Genomic DNA, 18,845 nt, shown 5'->3' on the forward strand with positions numbered 1-18,845 from the left:
AGCCACTGCGGCCGCATCAAATTCTTTTTTTGTGCTTTTTTCCTCCTTTTTAGGTCTCGCCTGCGTGGGCTGCGCACATGCGAAGTCTCGCTGGCGAGATATTATGATTTTAAGTGAGCTTCAGTATCGGGCTTTAAGCCCCGCCCCTCTTTTCTATTGGCCGGCATCAGCGTTTTTGCGAAACGGTGGCCAGCCATTGGGAAAGCTTTCTGTGACGTGGACTTTTCTCTCAAAGATGGCCCACTTGGACAGGCTTGTCTGCCTTCCTTCCGCTGCAAAAGGTTTCTTATCTTTATGGGGCCATGTGCACATGGCCCCATAAAGATAAGAAACCTTTTGCAGCAGAAGGAAGGCAGACAAGTCCGTCCAAATGGGCCGTCTGTAAGAGAGAAAAGTCTACGTGTACTCATATCAGAAGAGTAAACTTGGAAACAGCTGCTATTGATTGAAGTAAAGAAACAGCATGCATAATGCTAGCCACTGTAAAATCAAATCGAAACTTTCCTTCACTGCAGCTAGGAAATTTGACGTTTCGTGCAAACAGTTTAAATGAGTTACGCAGACTCTAATTAACAAGGATGTAGAAGCTACCGAGTTAGTTCACGAGGACTGTTTCAATGGACAAACTTCAGTGGGGGTGGAGTTTATGGAGCATGGCACAGACATGGAACTGGCGGGGGGTTTATTTCACAGCTGCCTGGCGAGTGCTTACAGACTTGTTACAGTCATTGTTGGGAAATAGATTTGTGTTTTGCCAGTAATGTTTAGGACTTAAATATCGAGACCAGTTTTTACGGTTATTTTTATGGACCCTCCCAACTAAAAGACCTAGTCACATGTTCATGTTTTAAGCCGACTCCTGGAAGTGCTTGTCATGTACAAGAGTGTGCAACTTTATGTGCTATTTAACTGTATCGCGCACTATAGTGACGAAAAATTCAATGGTTTGACGTGAGCATTCGAAACCCTAGGCTGCACGAGTCTCATGTGGAGAGTAGTGGTGGTGATCCCATCGAGCATCGATAATTGCTCGATGCTCCAAATGCTTTCCAAAAATACCACATTAACTGACTTGTTACTGCATTATTCATTTGTGTGCTACGCTGGGCCTTAAAGAGTAGAATCGGCTCTCTGGTGAAAGGAAAAGGTCTTTCAACCAGGTTGAGATTTCCGCTGTTACATTTTGGGCAGATCGTGCGGTTGGTTACCAGCACAAGGCAGTCGGGATGGTTCTCCAATTTGTAATTTTTTCCAAAATGCTTATGGGTTGTTGCCATTAGCACTACTGACCAGTCACGATGCTGACACATTGCTGAAAATGTACAATTACCTCATTTACAGGACTTTTTTTTTTTTTTTTTTTTTTTTTAGAAGCAATACTCATTCTGACATAATTAACCTCTTCCGGAGCAGCGCTGACACAATGACTACTGAAAGACTACACATTGAGCACTGTAGATCCTGAGAGCAAAGACTCTTTCGATTTTGGTCCCCGCCCCCTTATCCTGCCCTTGGCATCAGATAACCACTCTGTTGGCAGGAGGGCCGCACCCTCTGCCCATGAAAGAAAATCCTCTCCTAGTGTAAACGCACCCACTTCCTTCACATCACAAATGTCGGAACCCTTAAGTATGTATGGTGAGTGGACTGGAAACAGCATACATTGGAAACTGGCCTCCTTTCAGTTAGCCTCCTGCTGCCCCTGTGAGCATCTCCCGCAGCCTTGGCATTTTTTACCTGCTGAATAGAACAGTAACAACATATAATCTAGACGACATTTTCAGGTCTGCTCTGTATGTATGTTGAAGGATTAGTAATCGTGTCTGCAAAAACTACTGTTACTAATTCTTTAAGATGCCCTTAGCGTGAACTTTGACTCCAAGACCAGTATGTGAGACAAGTTTGGGAGAGGATGTGGCCTAACGACTAGAGCAGTGGACCTTGGAGCTGGGGAACCAGGTTCAAGTCTCGGCAGGGACGACGCTAACACCCTGTGATTCCGGGCAAATCACTTAATGTCCCAGTGCCTAACAAAACAAGCATTTGCAATGCAATAGGTCTCGCATTTATGCGAATTTGAGCAATTGACATTCATTGCAAATAACAATGCTTTTATTCTTGTTTTCGTTATTAAAACATAAATAAAAGGCATTGTCATTTACAATGCCAATAGCTTAAACTTGCATAAATGAGACCTATTGCATTGTAAATGCTTGTTCTTTTGGCCATGCTGCACAGCATCTTGCCTCCATTATTTCCTTGGGAGGGTGCTGAAGTACCAATGATTGGCAACATTTGGTGCTGAACTTAGCACAGGTCTCAGCCGAGTACATTTACTAGTGTTTGGGAATCTGTTTCTCTGTAGTAACTTTACACTCAAAGTAGGCTGCACCCCGGGTTTCAGAGGGTGAAGACGGTGAACAACACTTACAACGCAACTTTTACATCGCAGAGCCTTTACATCGCAACCATTACAACGCAAACTATTACAACGCATTGCTCTGGGGGGGCGCTCTAGGATAGGGAATAGGTTAATTTACTATCCAATAACCTTCCCTAGTGTCCACTGGGACTGGAGTTGGAATAGTAAATTAAACTATTCACTATCCAGCACCCCAAAGCACTATGCGTTGTAATGGACTGCGTTGTAATAATTGCGTTGTAAAGGCATGCGATGTAAATGCATGCGTTGTAACGTCATACATCCGGTGAAGACATGTCAATCTACATTTTGTAGTCAATTTTCAATTGGAAAGCAGTAGATTTACAACAAAATGTAAGGATAAATATACAAGTGTAGTTTTACTCATGTGTAAATTTACCATTTCGTCTAGGCCCCTGAGATTCTACAAGTCACGAGAGTCACGAATAATGCATCTGAGGAGGCGTACGTAATGGGGGACTACTGGAGGAATAAGGTGGCCTTGGATATACGTAATTTCTCTGTGCGTGTGATTTTGTTTGTTGCAGTTTTATATATCATAAACTTGACCCAAAGGTATAGGAGCTCTTTACATGGGAACCAGTTACACTACACATGGTCACATTAATTATTTTTTCAGCACGGGGAGATTAAGCGATTTGCCCAGAAACACAGGATATTGGGCATGGCCTGGTTCCCCAGTTCCACATCAACTTCAGCCATAACGCCACATCTTCTCCCCTTGTGCGTTAGTGCGGGAAATGTAATATTCAGTCATGGAACAGTTATAATTCTCCCTGATTTGACCTAACAGCATTAGGTTGTCACTCCTGCAAATGCAGCAAGCTGTGAAAAAAAGAGTGCTTTCTTTAGGGAAGAGTGCAAATATGGTGAAGAGAGTTCCACTACTTGGAATTTAAAGTATGTTGGTCCACTCGTCTGTGAAGGTGTTTGCCGAACTAGCACTTTAAATATGGCACTTGCCCAGCAAATCTGCAGTGCTGGGAGAGGGGGGCTGCCGCAGAGGCAGCTCCCTTCACAGCATGGAAATTATCGCCAGACATATAGGGACCTCTAAAAACCAAATGTCCGTTCTGGTTGATGACCTGTCCATAGTGCAGCTGCAAAATGTCAATTTGCTGTTAAATAATTTAATGTTTGAGGGCTTCTTCTACAAAGTGTTTATCTGGGGATTGTTTTTGAATAGACCAATGTCATTCTCTCTTTAATGGCTATGCCATTCCCCTCTTTTTAGTTCTTACTACCTACCTCACGTGTGTCCAGATCTGGTTTATTGGGAAATCGGATCCAAGGCATTCAGTTTTTTTACATAGGGATGTTTCATACCTCCCACATATAGTGGTTACAATTGGCAAATGGTTGTGCTTTACCACTTTTGCCACAGACACTCTGAGGTAAACAGGAGAGGGTCCCATAGGTCTCATACAAGGGGGAGTAAGTGATACATTACCCCACACCGAATCTCATGATGAACAAGTACATAAATATGAAGTCAATTTATATTAATTCATGTTGTGCCTTCTCTTCATATTTTAAAGAGAACAAATGAGGTATGAAATAGCCATCTTTCTGAATATACCTTTGAACGTATCCCAAATTCTGGCAAATCATTTACAAATAAAATGTTTTGTCTTTTATATCTAATCTGTAAGTACTCAAAGAGTATAGTCATGAATAATACGGTCTAAGGCATTGTAATTTTTCTTTCTTTTATTTTATGCTCTACTTGTGCAATGTTCAGTAATATCCTCCCCATGAACGTAGAAAGTCCCACGTGCACTCTTTTGTCAGTCATTTACTCAACAAAGAAAAAGAAACCTGCATGGAGTACATATTCTTACGAAACAAAAGGTTTCCTTCATGAGAAGAAATTCTCTTCTGTGAGGGGAACAATAAATATCATTCTACATATTTAGGTCAGTAAGAGTAATTCATATCAACACTGTTAGAACCGGCTGTCTCTAGTTGGCAGAGGTATACACTTCTGACAAATAGGGACACTCCTTTTCTAGTCAGGGCAAGGGGATCACACCCTTCGATAACCCCTGCTCACCCCCTTGGTAGCTTGGCAGAGCAGAACAGACTTATCTCAGAGGCTGTGTGTTAAGCAATTATGACCACATACAGTAATACAGTGAATACACTACAAATGGACACGACACAGTAGTATTATAAAAATAAGTATTTTTATATAAGGCTTAGCACAAGACCAGATAACGACAAAACTGTACACAATCGGAATAAATACGTTGGGAAGGAAAAAGGATAGTTCAAAGGTAGTTTCTTCTTTAGCACAAAGTCTTTAGTATCAAGCAAATCTTCTTCTTGGAAACACAGTTCTTAGCAACAGGGTAACTCACACGGGAGCTACACGACGTCGAGGCAAAGTTAATCCACAGGTTCGGCGTCGACCGCGAGGAGCGCTACGTCGAGCCTGGAGTCACACGGACCCCCAACAACACAGTACCTTTAGGAAAATGAAGCACACGATGATCAGCGGCGTCGAGCAATCCGGCGTCGCGTCTTCGGTGTCGATCAGGCCTCAGCAGGCGTCGTCGATGATGCGGTTGCACAGAGTGAGCAGCGCTCACGGCGTCGAAGGGCACACAGTTGATGCGATCAGCAGCGGTGCAGACACGAGGTCCTCTGGAGCTAGAGCCGTACTCCCACTCACTGGCGTTGCTGCTGGCGTCGGTCGGGCCCGGGGTCCGGTCGTCGTGATTGCTGGTTCTTTCAGAGGTGCTGGATGCACGCTTCCAGCAAAGAGCACTTTAGCAGATGAAGTCTTTTAGCCCTGTGACTTCGGCAGGAGACTGGCACTCTTCCAGTCCTTGGAGATTTTCTTAGCAAGCGTGAGAGTACACACACAGTTCCTCTCTCCTGGTTCCTTGGCGAAAATAAAGAAGCACTGCAGGATTCCCCCAACAACAGCACACTGGCAGAAGGGGTAGGCAGTCCTTAGATCAGCAGGCCTCTTGTCCTTGGTTACAGGGTTCCTTGTCAGAAGTGATCTAAATTCTTGGTTCAGGGGTCTTTCTCTTATACCCCTTTCCGGCTTTGATCCCTTTGTCCATGCCGGGGATTTCCCAACATCCTGGGTCTGTTGTGGGTGGAGCCAGGCAGAAGCACCTGGCCTATTCACTGAGCAGGGCTGGGTCCTCAGACGCCCAGCAGGAGGTGGAGCCAGCATTGACACTGGCAGGAGCAGAGCTATCGGCCTCCTGGCAGGAGGTGGGGCTAGGATCGTCCATGGCAGGCACAGAGCCATCAGCCGCTTGGCAGGAGGTGGAGCCAGCATTGTATCAGGCAAGGCAGGCTATCAACAAGTACTCTCCCCCTACTCTCAACGTAAATGTCCCACTCATCCCACACTGACTCATCCAGACCTGTGGAGCCACCCAGCTCCTGTCACACACACGCAAGACCAGCAGAAACCAGATATGGTTAGACAAGAAAATAGACACTTTCTAAAAGTGCTATTTTCAAACCCAGAGTCCAAAAACCATCCACACCAACGGATGCGTAATTAGACCCCGAGTTCAGGGATACCAAACTCGACATTGCACCATGCTCCCCGAGCCAGCTAGGATCATAGCATTAATAATCCCGGCGGCCCATTCTAATCAATGGAGAGCAGGCTACCTCGCAATAGTGAAGAACGAAGATGGCGGTAATTCACTATTAGGACATGCCAACTTGGTCAGGCGTGTCCTACCTTAGACTTCCAATGCACCCTGCCCGCGGGCCTACCATAGGGGTGACTAACATGAAGCCAAGGGAAGGTTCAAGGGGCTGGCAAGTAGGTATACCTGCGCAGCCGGCGTGGCAGCACTAGGGTGCACGTGGGTCTCGCAATGACCGACCCGTAGACATTCTTTTACGAGGCCGCTCCTGTGGGTGGCACAACACGTGCTGCAAGCCCACGAGCGGCATTTGTATTTACAAGCCCCGGCACTCCTGGTGCACTAGACGAGGGACTGACAGTAAACCAAATAAGCCAAACACGGATACACTAGATACAACAATTTAACATAGGGAGCACTTGCGCTGTGGCACTGATCAGCAGTGACACCGCGCCCAAAGCATATACCAGCAAAACATTGTAAAACAGTAGAGGCAAACAGAAAAAATGGAGGAGAGACTCAAGCCAATGATGTCAGGTCTAACAAACACCATCAGCAAACAAATAGAAGAGCATCAGAATATGAAAACAGTGATTTGTCTAATCACCTCAAAGGATGTGGCAGGCTTAGTTGTAAACTCCCTTGAACTGAGTGAGCTACTCGGAGACTAGAACACCAACATGGAACTGATCTTCTTTGGAGATAGAAAGCTCCACGAGTATTATATGTAGAGTATACGTTTTCTACCTGAGCTCCAGTGCATTCTTCAGTTTCTCCTGTGCCCCTAAAACATGTAGTACTAAGCATTGGCAATTAACCCATTTGAAAGAAGGGACAAGTACCTTACACCGTCAAGCACACTTCAGTTCATCCAGCCTTACCAAAGATTGCGTTCATCTTGGCAGCTCGTCAGTGTCACCACTTAATGTCACTCTGCCGAACTGGATTCTGGAGCGTATCCCTCTCTAAATATATGCTCATCAACCTCTCATCAAGTCTCTGTAACAAAATAAAAGGCAGTATTATTTAAAGGCCTTTGATGTGATGTGGCTTCGTCAAAAATTGAGAAATGGCTTCCAGGAAATCTCAGGATAGGACACAACTACCTCGAGAGACGTGGCATGCAAACTTCTATGGATAACACAGAATTAAACACACTCATGTTAGCTCCGCTAATACAGGACGGTGGGTCCACAAATAGAACCCTATTTCTCCAAAAATCTTTCAAGGAACCAGGCAGATGTCCCACAATCCAATGTTCTCAAACTTGTCCTGATCGTGTAAATAGTGTGTGTTGGGGGGAGGGGGGGGGGGCTGTTTTGTGGGGCAGGAATGGGCCAAAGCTTTGACAGTGTCAAGATCAAATGGCCACTACACTTACTTCACACAGTTACAGTTCTGAACCGTTCTTGTCCATTGTAATGGCACCTCACCTGTGAGGTACTGTTTTTATGGTTTGATGAGTAGTAGCACAAGCTGGTGCGACTTCTGCTTTTACCCACAAACTCCAGAACTTTTCGTCATATGAGGGAATTACATTTTTCTAAGTAAGTTTGAAGTTTGTAGACCACTCCACGCGTGCTGAACCAGTGGTTTGCACTAACTAGGACTCGCATGGGTGTGTCATTTTCAGAGATGTCTGAGGTTGGCGGGTTTCCTTGGGTGCTGGCTGAACCAGAAACCAAATAACAGCTAAAATATTCAAAAAATCAACCTACTACAATTTTTATTTCCCTTTCTACAGACTAATTTGGGGGGTGTTCCTTTCTAAGGTGAGTTTTGTGAGATATTGTTTTAATCTAGAAAAGTGTGTGAATGCATGATGGTGTAACAAGATTCATTTTAAGAGAAAATAAAATTCTGAAGACGGGGAAAGAATGGTTGCTCCGAAGATAATACATCAACAGGTGACCCTGGAACAGAACCAAGAATGATAATCCGATCAATTTAAGTAATATCCAGAGTTCCGAAAGTATGAACAGGGACACCATACTGAGCAAACAGACAGCTATTTCAATCCAGACTGGTAACCTCTATTCAACATAACCTCAAAATAATTTCGGAATACAGCTTGAATATAACTACCTCTCACCAATCAGCTCTCAAAGTATCTACCACGACTCTGCATCCGGGGACCCGCAACCTACCTAATGACAATTCCACACTGCTATAATTCTTCTGAGCTGCCTTTCTTTCTCCCTCTTTCCTCATAATAAAAATCATATAAAGTAGGACAGTAACAAAGTCCATCAGGGCAGATTTCGGATTCCCCTCCCCTCCCCCTTCACTCTTTATCAAAGTCTGTTGCCTCATGCAGATTTAAAGATCACAGAGCCAGCATAGGAAATCGGATCTAGAACATGAAAGATAAACAAGCTAACACAATAAAGGGACTTGCAGAGGTAATCAAAGGTGCCAGCATAACAGTATAAAAAATGATCATCTATCGCTCGCACTTCATCATCCATCACACTGCTACGTGCTGCATCCCATAACACGTTAACTATACCCCTGGGGTCTCAATGCGCAAAATGGAAGCACTTCCTATATAGGCACAAAGTAATGGCAACACTGCTCCCGCCACATTCCTCATAGCATCTTACCCACGTGCCCAAGCACTTCAGCGTCCCACATGCTAAAAATGAGGATTTGGAAGCCAGCTCACACTGCAATAATATTGGCACAAAACATCTGGATGATGGAAACATGTCTAGGAGTTGACAGCAAAATTGTGTGATAGGGAGCTGCCCTCTGGGATGTTTGTGGAGCAGAGGGATCACTAATTTGTGGTACTTCTGATGGCAAGAGAAAACAAGCATTGAATATGCAATAGGTCTCGCCTTTGATTAAGTTAAAGCCATTTGCTTTGCTAATGGTATTGTATAGCAAAGCATACAACTTAAACTTAAGGAAAGGCGAGGCCTATTGCATCTTTAATGCTTGTTTTTTTAAGTATGTTCCGACCAATTTTGATCTTTATAATTCATGACTTTCAACCTATGTGGTGATCATAAAATTCAAAATGGAACTGCCCTGCTGGACTCCATGTAACGGCCATAGCCTAACCCCCTTTCTCTGTCCTACAACTACAGCAAATGAGGCCAAGTGGTTGTTTTAAAACTCTGGTAAATTCCACAATTTTCAACGGTGGCATATCCGGATTAACTGACCAGGAAGCAGGGTCAGCTCTTGGCATGGGCGAGCTGGGCCCAGGCCATCCGATTATCTTTCTCCAACTCCCCTCCCATAAACTCTCACCTCCAGTTTAGCAATTGAACAGGTGATTAAAATGAGTTGTGACGTGGCAAATTTATGTAAAAAGGTTGCTCACTGGTTTAAGGTATTCAGCCACAGCCACGAGCCCCTAGAAAAAACCAAACCCCCCCCCCCCCCCCCAACTAGGATCACCAATGAGAGGGGGTACATAGTTAAAGATCGAGGGGGAAGGGTAAGGAAGGGTGCTAAATGTAATTTCGCCCGGGGCACTGTTTGAGCAATGCCCGGCCTGCCAGGGAGGTGTCGTTTTTGCAGGTAGACCACACTGAGCGTCCGAATACAGCATTAATGAGTAAAGGGCTTTGTGAATCTTGCTCAGAGAAATTAGAGAAAGTTCTTCTGTTTACAGGCATAGCATGCAGAGGCAATTGTTAATTTTGGCTGATGTGTTTTAAGCCAGGCCCTTAATTACATTGGTCATGCCCCTTTGAGAGGCACCCCCTTTTTTTTTTTCATCCCACTTAAAGCCCTGCTCCTGAGGGTATTCATACATAAGATATGATTTAGTGAACTTGGATTGCCCCAGAGATAGGGAAAAGCAGTGCTTAGTCAGTTAATATTGTGTATGATTAGAGTCACTGTCATTCCGTTACAGACTATGTCGGTTGACAAAAAGTGCCATGGGAAAAAACAATTAAAACTGTGTTGCTGTAAGGGCGTACGTAACTTACCAAAGCGTTTTGTTGTTTGCGGAAGGAACGGGAGCAAAACAGAGAGTAAAAAGTCTAATATGGTCCTTACCCTATAATTAACAGTAAGTGATTGTACAGGTGTACAGTGACTTATGGCGATCTAACCTGTAGGCGCAAAGAACAAACAAAAAGTGCTGCGAGTTGGAGAAGAAAGGTAAGGAGTGCAAAACTAAACTTGAAAATCAAATGTTGTCCGAGAGATTATAACTGCTAATGCGTCCTGTCTGCGTGAGTGCTTTCTTTATAAAAATGCATGCGAAGGCTGTGAAAATGGTATGGTTTGCATGTGTGCTTTCTTTAGAGAAGTGTTTCCGAATGTCGTGAAAATGATATTGTTTAAAACTAGACATTAAAATTAAAACCGGGAAATAGTGGTGGCCGGGCGGCCTTCCTGTAAGGATGGTGTAGTGCACCCTTGAGATTTTGGTGTGCGATGAAGTTAGCCCAGAGTGGGCCTGAGAAAGACTTCCTGTCGTGGTTTGTATCTATCCAAGATACGGGAACGCTCTCTGCAGTTGTATTTCTAAAGTAGTGAACACGTCTCATGGTGCATATAAATAATAATGTCTACGATCAAACTTGTCTCGTGTCAGAAACGAGGGGCCTGGAATGGTATGAAAGAAGTCATATTGGAGACAAAGGGAGTTGCTGCGTGTGAAAGTCATGTTGGAGATGGAGGATTGGGTGGGGCAGGGGCCATGCTTGAGACCAAGTGGTTGTATGAGTGTAGCATTAATCATGACACAGGAGTGCAGCATCGGTCATGAGTGAAGGGCTGGCTGTGGCAGGAGTCGTGGCACAGGAGCTGGCTGGGTGTGGCAAAAGTCACGACAGAGGGGCCATTTGGTATTGGAAGACGTGATGAGAGAGGTGAGGCCGGGTGTGGCACGAGTCATAAGAGGGGCTGTGGTGTGGCAGGTGCAATGAAACAGCAGCTAGCTGTGGCAAAAGTCGTGACAGAGGGGCTATCTGTGTGTGGCAGAAGTCATGAGAGAGGGCAGGCATGGTGTAGTAGGAGTCATGATAAAGACAGGGGCTGCGCATGTCTTGGGAGCGGAGGATAGTATGCAGGCTTGCGGGTGGATGAGCTGGCGCGGAGTGGATGAGCTGGCGCGGGGTTGGATGAGCTGGGGGGATGGATGAGCTGTGGGGGTTGGAAGAGCTGTGGGGTTGGATGAGCTGTGGGGTTGGATGAGCTGGGGGGTTGGATGAGCTGGCACGAGGGGGGAGGTGGATGGGCGGGGCGGCATTCAAAAAATGCTTCACTACTGCGAAGTTTCGCTGAGTGGCAAATATTTCAAAATACCACAGGGTCATCTCAAGCAGGGGTGCGAGGGAAAGCGAAAGCACGCCACCATGCACGCGTAGGGACAAAAAAATGCACGCTCGTGGGCACAAAGATGGCGTTGGGCTGTCCACATGCGCATGCATTTTTTTGCCCCTACGCGCGCATGTTTAGCTTGGCGGATGGCGAGAGCAGCCATCTTTGTCCATTTGGACACGCGTGCATTCAGCTTTTGCTGAATTGATTACAAAAGGTCCTCTCCATGGCGAGAGCAGCGCATGCGCTGCTTTCGTCAGGCGAGACCTAAAAACTATGAAGGCGCAACTCTGTCCATCTTACATGATATCACCACAGCTGTCCAAGAATTGAGGAGGGCCTTCAAAGATGTATAGAAGAAACTGCCACATTTGAGGATAGACTATGCAATGTCTACGACTACTGAATAAATCACCCTCAAGGGCATGCCACATCTGTCTACTGAGTCGAAGGACACCATGAGGCATCTAAAGACCAAGGTGACCATTGACAATGCATTTCGAGCACCGGAGCTCACAAAATTATCCAATGACCAGAACATCCGACTGATGTATTCTCTGACATGAACAACTTTGAATGACACTTTGTTGTTATTCATGGTCTTGCTGCGGAGACTGTAGATTGTATTTCATTGCTGGGGTGATGGTTGAAAACTTTAATACGTTTTTGCTCTATCTGTCTGGTTGTGTGCTGCCCCTTGAAGGCCCGAGGGACACCTTCAATGGTAAGGCTAGCCAGAATGCATGGTTCTTTTGTGAGCAGATGCTATTGCTAAAAGGGGTTACGGAGGGTATTAGTGTCACTTGTGTCATAGATGTCATCTTCTTTGCTTTTGCAGGCGCAGGATTGGACCTGCGTACATGCTATGGACAATATGGGGAGAAAGGCTGCAGAAATACGTTGCACAGTGTTGGGTTGGCCTCCTAACTTAAGTTTCCCAGTGCAGTTGTAGTCTGGCAATGGTGAACAGTACACACTAAGTGTTGCCAGAATGTATTTTAGTTCAAGTAACGTTATGGTAAGGTTCATGTGTTTGATTTCAGAATTTGGGAGGAGTAATTATTTGGAAGTTGGGGGGTTCAATGTGCAGGGTAGGTGACCAGATGAGCATATGTTGGAAGACCAGGCAAAATAATGGAGATGGCACACAGTGGTTTTCCACTGAGATGTAGAAAGACTTACAGGGTACGATAAGGGGGTGGGGCAAGTGCAGGCCTATTTAGAGAGAAGTTAGCTGATACAATCAAGATTACCCCTCAAATAGCATGATTTTCTAGAACACCAGTCAATCGCAGAAGTACAGACAGGTGGTGGTCTACTTGGACTGATGCAGTAACGCCACAGCATTAATGCAATTTAAAAAGGAATTTCACTAGAAGCTGGGGTGCACATCAATTTTTCAGCATATAATGCACAATAAAGAGCATAGCTATATTGACTAGAAAAGAGCAGCAATTTTGGTATGTTCAAACTGTTGCATATGTGGAAGGGCACTACTATATTGCGTAAGGTATATTAAGCAACGCCACTTATGGAACGATTAAGGTTTGCCCTCACTTTTTTTTTAGATCTGATCTCTGCATGTATGCCAACTTATATTTGCTCAAGAATATGGGAAGGCAAATGTAATACTATCCTAGATCCTGCACTGGATAGGACCACCACCAGTTACAGCTCTTTCGGCTGCCTCTCAAGCGAAGCTAAACATTATGAATGAGCATGAGCTAGTAGCATATGGTGAAACTGAAATGGGAGTGTTTATATGCATTAAGTCACTGTTAAGAATCAAGCATAGATTACTGGATCCTTACACAGGATGTCTGCACCCAGTTTGCGGGGACAGGGATATGGGCCCACATGTTGTTGGATCATTCGCCTCCGGACTGGAAGAAACCTTTCTAAAATGTGGAGACCAAATACAGACCACAGCGCTTCCCTTCTCAACGCTATGAAACATACGGTTTACAGAGGAGGTATACATGCCATTATTGGGTATTTTTGGCCAACCATTGTGTTTGTAACCAGTCAGAGTATTACATGGAAAGAGTTAAAAGCTTACATAGGAGGCATTGCATCAGCACTGCAAAGCAAGCTGTCATGCTTAAATCAAATTGCTCCACATTGGATAGAATGTAAGAGGATCTTAGGAAATTAGAACAAGAATATTAGTACAAACACTGTCTGGAGACGTAGGGGCATAAAATAAAAACAAGCATTTGCAATGCAATAGGTCTCGCATTAACGAGAATTTAAGCTATTGACAATGCTATAGCTTAAACTCTCGCAAATGTGAGTCCTACTGCATTGCAAATATTTGTTTTACTAGCGACCATGCGGCTCTTTAAAATTCATGAAGGCCACGCCCCTTTCTTTAGGCAAGCCGCGTCTAAAGAAAGGGGCGTGTCTGACAAAGTGAAAAGCATCTGTTTGTCAAGTTGACAAACAGATGTTTTTTTTGGGTAAAAGCGCCCATGCCGCACTTTCACTTTAATATCGGCTGCATACCTTTCTTTAGAAGCGGTTTGTGTAAAGAAAGGGGTGCAGCCTCCATGAATGTGAAAGCGCTGCATAGGCGCTAGTAAACAAAATAGTCAAAAGTCAAAAGTAGGTTGCTAAAATTAATTTAAAAACGCGGCCGCTATACTTGAGCGGACTGCCATTAGTAAAAATAAAAGAGGGCGGCGTAGACCGCCATTAGTAAGAACAAAAGTAAATGTACCCACTAGATAAAGCAGACCATATAACAACACCAGTAAAGGGTCCAGTCGTTATGGGAGGTAACCAATGCAGACAAGGTGGTACAAAGAACGGACTAACAAGCCTAACAATGACTCATAAGCCAGCGTTTACGAAGGACAATGACAGAAGCCAATTAAAATTATGGGCGATAATTGAAAGTGAAGACGAAACAGGAAAGGTGTTTAGAAGCACACCAACATATTGTCAATGTTCACTATACTACTATAATGCAACCAATATCACTATCTGAGATCAAACAGCCCAGCAAATCTATGGTCGAATGCATGACTCCGGGATAGTGATGGCTTAACAGTTTAATTGTACTAAGAACCCTCCCTTTGGCTATTCGTATGGAGAACAGTCATGCTTGCTTTCGAAGGGCAGTGAAGACCTGGCTCTTTGATCAGTAGTTTTCTTGTCTTGGGTCAGGTTGTTTTGGTCAATTAGCGCCGGGAAACCCTTTCGGGTAGCTGTCGCGCTTTACAAACTCAATAAATAAATAAATAAATAAAATAAATAAGAACCTGGGGTGCCCACTACCTTGTAGATATGTATGAGGAAGCATGGATTATCCCGACCTCACTAAGGGAAATGGTCCTCATTATAAAACTTACACCTTGTAAGTTCCCCTTCCAGCAGCGCTTCATACTGGTGACTCTCTTTAATGAGCATAGATACAGAGATACTACTGAAGATTACAGCTAAGACACTCATGCAATACATGGAAGGGCTGTTGCTATCAAATCAATTAGGGTTCATATCGCACCACTCCACAACTAGATCTCTGAACCTTTCTTGATTTTGTTCATGAAATTTACCCAGATCTATCTATCGTGAGGGTGGTGGGGCTGGACATAAAGAATCTTTCGCATCACTAGAATGATCTTTCATATTTGCAACTCTTAGGGTCAAGTGATTGGGCTTGGGGTCAATAGGATTTCTATCACTTTAGTATTCAACATCTTCGTCCCAGGTGAGGGACTATGGAGATGCATTGCCAGATTTTAGGGTAACACAGGGCACTACGCAAGGATGTCCATTGTCACAGTTTTGGACAATTTGAGACTGCATTGGGACCCCTTACCCTGTGTTCTCAAGGAATACCATTCTGGCAAGGACGTACAACTAGGAGGCTGCAGATAAGCCAGAAAACATCATACTATGTATTGGGAAACTAAACTGCAAAGTCTCTGAAGTGCTCAAGGAAATTTTTACGTTTTGGACATCATATATTCTAGGCTTTAGATCAACTGCAGTAAATCTGAGAGGCTCCCCTGGACCTTAACTACAGAGGAGCCAGTTGGGACTTCCCTCTGCTGTGTCGGGAAGAGATAGTGCACTACTTGGGGATTAGAATTCAACATGACAGAGAGGTACTCAAGGACAAATGTGGCCCAGTGATTACTAGGTTACAGAACACTGTTGCAAGATGGCAGGTAGGATCACGCTTATTAAAATAGTGAGCATCCTCTGGCTTTTATACCTATTTGTTAATGTCCCTGTTCCTCTGACCAGAATATGTAAAAGTTTGTGCACAATATTGTTTAAATTGGTTTGGGCTATAAAGCAGTATCAGGTGAGTTGAGATATAACAGTTAATGGCTAAGGATGTCAAAACATTATGGAACATTATTCCAGGGTAGAACAAGTATGCGTTGCCTTTCATTGGCTATTTCAACTAGACCCCCATGTTCCAGTAGAAACAGATCCTCACTGTCCACTCAAAATATTAATAGCTAGACCATTACCGAGACCCTCCTCCAAAATACTTATAGTAGCATGCACTGTATGGGCATGGCATCAGATAGCAGCAGCCATGTACACTGCAGTCCTGTATTCATCAGAGCGGCCCCTGGTAGACAACCCCCGCTTGATGGTCACAATAGAGCATAAAGCACATGTAAAGCTACCCCGGGACTTTAAACGATGGGTCTATGTCTTCCAAAATGCGATCTCTCCTGTCCAGGTGAACCACAGATAGGGAATGAATGAATGAGTGAATGCAGCTGGTTGTCTTTCCTTTGCTACATTGTGCTATATCTCATATAAACAATAAATTGGCTGGCTCCAGGTAAATTCCAAATGGTGGAATGCAGATTCGGGCAAGTGCTGTCGGACTAATAGTGGCAATACTGCTGCAATCAGAACAGGATTGTCTCTTTAAATAGCAGACATAAGTTGCAGCACTACATATACCTGCACAGAACTATATACACCGCAGTGAGGCTGAAGACATTTGGGCTAGATGTGGACACAGAAGCTACTGGTGTCAGTGGCTAATGTGTACCCCTCAGCTCACATGACCCATGCTGCACAAATGAATACTGGTAGCAACTTTTTGCCTCGCAATTGATGATGCTGTCGCCCCCTCACCCTCGATGGCCAAGTTGGGGTTCAATAAGAATTTGATGAGTTCCTTGAAATGCTTCTCAGTCATAGCATTGGCGCTGGGCAGGAGAAGGGAAGGTATTTCTTGGGGAGGAGCCCAGTACATATTGTAAAGGACCGGATATAAGATATCCATTGTACCAGTACTGAACGCGAACGATATGTTGCTGCCACACACATCATGTCCTAAAGATGTATGTGTATCTCTTTGAAGATGCTTACATAATGGAGGTGAGGTGAAAGCACAATAGGGCAAAGATGAATTGGGTGGATATGGTTGGCATAGACAGATGACCAAGCTCTGTGTTCAACATGTTGGCAAAGGCTAGACTGAATAAAGTATCATAGGCAATGTTTTGGAAATAAGCCAGTAATGAGGGTTAGGTGTAGCAGCTTTTTGCTGAGTACCAGATGCCCTCCTTGCCCTTACTGTCTTAAACAGTGTCCTGTAGATCACCATTTATTGTGCACATTCTTGTGCAGACTATCTGCGTCAATTATATGAATACATATTTAGTTTTATTAGGTGACAATTTGAAAAATAATAAAAAGATGAACACAAGCCTATTATGCACGATGACCCCCAATGATAAAATCACATCACCCATAATGTCATTTATTCTGCCAGTTCTATGTGACGGCAGACCGTGGGGAGAGGGGATTGACCGGCAGGATGGCTCAGTGACCTGAACGCTTACTGCTGAAACATGCAGTGATCAGCAGTTCACAAGTTTTAATTCTGGAGGCAAGACCGACTTAGGCTTCCAGCTTTCCAATGTACCAAATGCCACTCACTATGTGCTTCTCATGGGCCCAACTGATAAAGCTCTTGAGGAAAAAAAATAGTAATCAGCTTCACTAGGTCTACTATCAATTTGGAACAGGCTTCTAATTTTTTGAGTAGTCACAATTAACACTCCAGATAATCTACAACATTTGAATATTCCCAATAGAACTTAAAAGCACAACATTTACATGTACATTTCCATCAGTCACAAGAATTCGCACATGCAAGTGAAGAAAAAATATTTGTAAAGTTTCCTTTTACAGACGAATAATTTTTTGCCCTGAAATCAAACCCCAGTATTTATATGGAATTCTCTTACCAACCCCCTCCACCTCTCCGAAAATCGTACTACTAACTTCTACACGAGTAAATCTGCAAGTAATTGAGTTGCTTAATTACCACTTAAATGTTGTAACTATCCACAAATCCGAGAGCGTGTAGCTTTTCACTGCAATTTGCAGGGCACAATCCATTAACCAAAACATGCTAATGTGACCTTTCCCATTATACCAAAATATTCTTTGATTTTTTTAGTGCCTTTCAGGAGAAGAATGCTTTGAATCAGAATGTGGAACTGGTCATTACAAATTGCTGCTTTTTCGTCATAAAACAAACTTAATTACGCAAAATGCTTGTGAATCCGCCTATTAGCATATTTGTATGAATTAAAGCAATGTGTTGTCCAAGAGCCACACTAACAAATGCCCGGCATGTAAAAGTATGTGTTTATCTGCATATGGCACAAGCCAGTCTAGCCCGTTTCATGAAGAGTTAAACCTTTCTGCGCCTAAGGGCAGAGGTCCAAGTCTATTTTCAAAACATTACCACTTGGCATGCACTAAAACAATAATAGCTTTTCATTAGAGCACCTGAGACTTTAAACTTTTTCCCACGTCTCACGCGCTGGACCTCAGCGCTCTTGCACCACCATGCAGCATTTTCCTGTCGCTTTTGCTAATTGAAGAAGGTCACTTTGAATACTGATCACAATTTTGACGGACACATGAATCAACACGTTTACCACCAAGCACCGCGCAGGGGCATAACGCACCTAAAGCCGCTGCTCCGAATTAAAATGGTTGACCAAAAACGGTTAAGGAACAGTCATAAGAGAAAATTCACGTTTCATGAAGTCATTTTCTACCACGTGTTTACTAAAGGCAATCTAGATTTTTCAACTACATGGTGATACTTCAAGATAAATGATTTTAATATATTATAGTACTAGCAGGATAAAGAAAGTTAACATGGTTGAAATTAAGACATTATGCATACGTAACTATGCTAATGTTAACAATAATCAATGTAGGCCTCAAATTCAAAATGGCCTACTCTTCTTGCAGCCACCCTGCAGCATACAGCCATGTTTTTATATGCGTCTCACTTTGCACACAGGTGATATATGCACCAATAACGATATTTCCACTACCTACTGAAGTGACCAACTCAAAAAGCTCTTGAGGAAAAAAAAAATTGAAATCCGCTTCACTGGGTTTACTATCAATTTGGAATAGGCTTATAGCTTTTTGGGGAGTCACAACTAGCAATAGGGATGGGAACTGCATTATGTGAATCC

General features: G+C 43.8%; 1 protein-coding gene across 2 annotated transcripts in view; it reads right to left on the reverse strand.

Moving 5' to 3' along the window:
• KANK1 (KN motif and ankyrin repeat domains 1) overlaps positions 1-18,845 on the reverse strand; it is a 662,175-nt gene that overhangs the window by 359,348 nt on the left and 283,982 nt on the right. The window contains exon 4 of one of the 2 annotated variants that reach the window (XM_086961224.1): positions 6,948-7,065. The gene's annotated coding sequence lies outside the window, so the exon portion shown is untranslated. Of the gene's footprint in view, positions 1-6,947; positions 7,066-18,845 lie in introns of those variants that run through there. The other variant, XM_086961225.1, reaches the window with a different exon arrangement.

This window comes from Lissotriton vulgaris, chromosome 3_1 (genome assembly GCF_964263255.1).
Source record: "Lissotriton vulgaris chromosome 3_1, aLisVul1.2, whole genome shotgun sequence".
Lineage (NCBI taxonomy): Eukaryota > Metazoa > Chordata > Amphibia > Caudata > Salamandridae > Lissotriton > Lissotriton vulgaris.